Source organism: Eptatretus burgeri, chromosome 4 (assembly GCF_056783735.1).
Source record: "Eptatretus burgeri isolate ZD-2024b chromosome 4, Ebu_testis_v1, whole genome shotgun sequence".
NCBI lineage: Eukaryota > Metazoa > Chordata > Myxini > Myxiniformes > Myxinidae > Eptatretus > Eptatretus burgeri.
Genome location: NC_140964.1, coordinates 85,804,126 through 85,809,125, shown reverse-complemented (window position 1 = coordinate 85,809,125; position 5,000 = coordinate 85,804,126). Strand labels below are relative to the sequence as shown.

The following is a 5,000-nucleotide window of genomic DNA, read 5'->3' as shown; positions in this document are numbered from 1 at the left end:
CAATCCTGACAAATCTCACACGCTCACTACCTCTCTCTGAAAGGACCATCTGGCACCCCCCCCCCACCTCACCCCCATCTACTTTCTTAACAATCCTCTTGAGGAGGTTCAGTCAATCAAACTCCTGGGTCTCAGTCAGCCATGATCTTTCTTGGGTAAACTACTGGGCATCCTCCATCATACAAAGTCCTTCCTTGGCACTCATGAACACCTATTGACCTACAAGGCCTTCATCCACAGCTTGATGGAGTACCACTCTCCCCTCTGGGCTGGCTCCCCTGCCTCACATCTTGCTCTTCTTGACACTGTGGAAACCAAGGCCTTCAAGATCAATGGAATCTCCCGCACTGAAGTTGAGTCTATGGGCTTATCACTTCGCCGCCGCAAACAGGTCGGTGGTCTCTCTGTCTTTTAATCGCTCCCTTTCTGGCCTTGCACCCTCTGCTTTTTCCATGCTTTTATTACCCCCAGGTTTCTGCAGGGCTCACACGGTCCACCATCAACTCTCTTCCGGTAAAACCATCTAAATCCGGATCACTGCTCACCTCCACTTATTTGTTGCTCTTTTTCCCCCCACCTGTGGAACCAACTTCCACATTCTCTTCAATCTCATTCTTCCCTCGAGGTCTTCAAGACAGCTGTTCACCATTTCAGATCATCCACAATCTAAAACCATTATATATATTTTTAACTTCGTTAAGCAAACCCAAATCCCTCCCATTTTTCCAGTTTTTCCTTCTTGGAGTTTTGTTCTCAGTGCATGCATGTTTTGCATCCTGTTTTTGTCTGTTCTGTCCTGACCCATTCAGTATACTAGCTCTTCAATGAGCCTCAACTAAAAAAAAAAAAAGAAAAACGGAATCATCAGATAAAGCAGTAATGAGAGAAACTCGCAATAAAAATAAAAGTCGGAAGGAAGAACAATGTAGAAAAGGAGCATTAAAAATGGAATTTTTTTTTTTTTTTAAAAGATGGATTTCAATAAACACACCAGTACAAAAACTTTACAACAGGGAGTAATGTACACATCATATAAGCAATGGGTTATTCAATCAAACAGACTAAATCAAGACCAATAACATGACAATTTTTTTTCCCAAATTCTACTATTAATTTGCAATTGGTCACAGTTTCAAATGGAGCACCTTGCTGCCATGAGAGCATTGAAATTGCATCACATATGGCAATAAATGTGAATTGTTGCTCCCAGCTTGCCAGCTCAATGGCAGAAGACACCATTTGCATTTTTGGGGAAAAAAAGGGTTTTCACTGACAATGTAGTACTTCATGAATTCTATCATAAGAACACTAAGTAATGAATAGAAAATGTGTCAGTGACTTGAAATGACACAACATATGAATAGAAAATGTTGATATAAATATAAAATATGTCCGTTAAAAATGTGTCTGTTCCTGACCAGTGCATGAAATATTTATTTGAAAATATTAAAAGGCATGGATTGCCTTAACATGCCTGTGACTGTGATATTTGAAACGAGAGTACTATTTTATAAACCATAGAACACAATAGGAGCCTCCATCCCAACACCATTTAGAATACCACACAGAATACCATTTAGGAACTTGCTAGGGAACTTGCTAGAAAGCAAATAAAAAAATTAAAAATCACAATTACAATTTCAGTCCTGAGTCTAAATGTTTACATTACGTCAAACGATAACCTATGAGCTTTGTGTACCAATTTTGCAACATGAAAAATTGTAGAATTAGGGCAAACAAAATCTGAACATGAAAATTATTGATATTCATGATTTGAAATCAAGCTAACTCTGAGGGTTGTTCAAGGATGACATGGACTTTAAGAGGGTTGATAAAACATCACCCAGCTCTCAAGGTATTATCCTACTACAAGTACATGCCTGTCCCATCGATGTGATGGCTCCTTGACCATCACATCGATAATCATGTGGAAATGTTTGGGACAGGAACACCACCGTTTGAGGACACGTGCTTTGCCGTCTTCGTCATTCATAAACTTAATGTCACGTAGTAGTTCTTGGGTGGTCCAAGGAGATGAAAATCTCGAGGTGACAAATTTGGACAGTATGGGGGGATGATTTAGAAATTTCCAACTGATCTCCTCTCCAATCGTGGTCACATCTGGCATGCAAGGCCGAGCTGTTCCCAGCTCAGTAAAGTCAAGCCCCGAGACAGCTTTCCAGGCAGTCCATTATGTGAATGCTTTTCTCACTTCATGGCGTTAATAACTTATTGTGGTACTGTGCTGTAGCTTTCACACACTCAATAAATTCCACATTAATTCAACTGCTAATGTCCCAAAACACGACTGCCATCAGCATCTGTCATTGATAGCTGAGCCCTGAATGAATATTGTTTTGGTGGTGAGGATGAAGAATGTTTCTGGTTCATGACGCTTGTATTGACTCTGGCATGAGATGATGAAACTCAGTTTCATCACATGTCACAACCTCCTTCCAAAAAAAATAAAATAATAATCTCCCTCAATCTGGTGGAGATACACAAACCAACCACATGAGTTGCCCCTTGATCAAACTTGAGGTTTTTTTTAGGTCAGGGTTTAGCCCTGACCTTTTTGAATTTTTATTTTACATTGATCTAAGGCTCATCGTGGAACTTAGTCATAAATCACATGCAGGACAAAGGAATTGGTGTGTCAACATCGGTGTATGTACTTTCATGTGAATATTTTTTTGAAAGGTTCTAATGCTCAAGGAGTTAGAACACAAAACATGGACACACACACATGCAGACAAATGCAAAGGATAACTCCAGACGAACAAAAGTTATTGAACTTGGGGGAAGTGACATAATTTCTTAGAGCATTTTGGGTGCCAGTGATGCCTTTTTTTTTAAAAGACATCACTTTTCTCCCCGGAGTCAGTGGGGCAATCGAGGAGGAATTTCTTCCTTCCCATGGATGCCAACCTGTGGTTGTTTGTCCATCCTTACTATAATTCACGTATCGGTGTTTTTTTGTCGCGCTACTCCTACAGTTCTGGGCTGATTCCATCCAGATTTGCTACATAGGATCAGCATGACTCCAATTGATGTATCGGGGTGTTTCTATCATTGCTGGTGGTGTTGGAGGGGGGGGGGGGGAACAAATTCTCTATTTTAATTTGTATTGTGTAGTGCCACCTCCAGGTGGGGGAGGGTATCACAAGCCTCCACCATTTACAGTACAGTATTCCTGTCCCCATGCTCTCCTGTGTAGTGAGGTGTTTTCAATTATACCCAGTAGGTATGTTTTTGATTCATTCATGTTATCCAGTTGTTGTTTTTTGCCTACACAGAGCTGTCAGTTGCCTATACACCGTCCAAATAAAGGTATGTGTCAGGAGAACGTGTCACATGCTTGGAACAAGATCGCCCGTGGGGTGGGTACTCTGCGAGTGGTATTAAATGTGTAAAGCTAGGAAGTAGCACATCGTGCTTTTAAGGCCTTTTGTGTAACTCCACCAGAGTTTGAACTGCCGACCTCACAGACTCAGAGTGCTCAAACCATGACGTCACCGAGTCTAGTAAATTACAAGGGCCTGAGTAGATAATTAAAATGGATTAATATTTATATGATAGGTGGTTTCAATATGGGTTCTGAGCTGCATGAGCTATCTATTCAGATAGGAATGCAAACAGGCGAAACAATACACCAAATGAGAATGAATTATTATTTTCATACTTCCAAAACTGAGATCCAATGAATGATTCCACAATTCCATATTTAACTAGAAGAGCACTCGGGAGTGCGCATACCTCCCCCACGTAATGCCTGATACACAAGAACATATCGGGCCCAATACATTTTTGAAATATCATGCTAAATATTGTTTTTGGCCCTATCTCTCAATGGTGAAGAATCACTTTAAAAATTAAATAATTCTCATATCCAGATCCAGATCTTTGCCAAAATTGAATAAATTATACCTTTTCGCACACCCAATGTGTCCACCACGTTTCATCCGAATCAGTACAGAACTTTTTGAGATATTGTGCTTTATATTAGTTTATCCCTTTCTTTTATTGGTGAAGAATCACTTAAAAAATGATCGGATCCGGATTCGGATCTTCACCAAAATTGAATCAATTTTTCCTTGTCACACACCCAACCTGCCCACCAAATTTCATCTGAATCTGTCTGCAACTTTTTGAGATAACCTGCACACAAACAAACACAGACGAATAAACAGAGAGGGATGAAAACATAACCTCCACGCTTCAGTGGCAGCGGTAATAATCTAATAGCAATTCTCCAAAATTATCTGTTCGGCACATTAAATTTTCACTTGAGCGACAGCAGTTGATTGCATGTAAGAATGTTTAAGATCACTCACCAATTCATAGCCATTTTTGAACTCCTTCACATGGAACATAATGAGACACTTCTGTTCCGTAGCGCATGTGACTGTGCTCGTCTCCATCTTGGTTTTACTCGCAATGGTTTGGCAAGCATTGATGTTGCTTTCTGTACAACTTGCTTTGGGTAAACAAATGTTTTGGTATTAAAAAAATTCATTTTACTTTAGACAATAAAAAGTCTAGTCAACTTTAAACCACCCTCGTATGTTCAGATGCATGTCAGTGTAACGTTGACGTAGCTGTGATACCTATCCGAATATAAACATGAGATTCGTATAGGTGTTGCACACATTTTTTTTTTCAGCAACTGCTTCATTATTGCAAATCATTAACATAAGAAGAAACAGTACCTCGTCTGACCCACCCCACTCCAAAGTAAAATAGAATTCACAAACCTTCCACATGATGAACAGGAGGTCGTTTTTTTTCTTTGATATTTAATCCTGTGACATTACTCGATGATCCATGAGGCTTATCAAAGGATTTGTACGAGTTGAATGAATGTGAAGAAGAGGAAAAAAAAATTCGAGAGTTGGCCAACTTGAACTTTTGTCTGAAAACATGCGGAGTTTCATCTCCCAACTGCAGTGTGACTTTAATGTAAAACTACCTGAGACACACGTTTAAAGTCTTAATAATAT

At 39.7% G+C, this 5,000-nt stretch overlaps 1 protein-coding gene across 8 annotated transcripts in view; it reads right to left on the bottom strand.

Annotated features, from left to right (window-relative positions):
- Positions 1 to 5,000, bottom strand: part of ADAM11 (ADAM metallopeptidase domain 11) — a 266,893-nt gene that overhangs the window by 68,383 nt on the left and 193,510 nt on the right. The gene's annotated exons all lie outside the window — the stretch shown is intronic.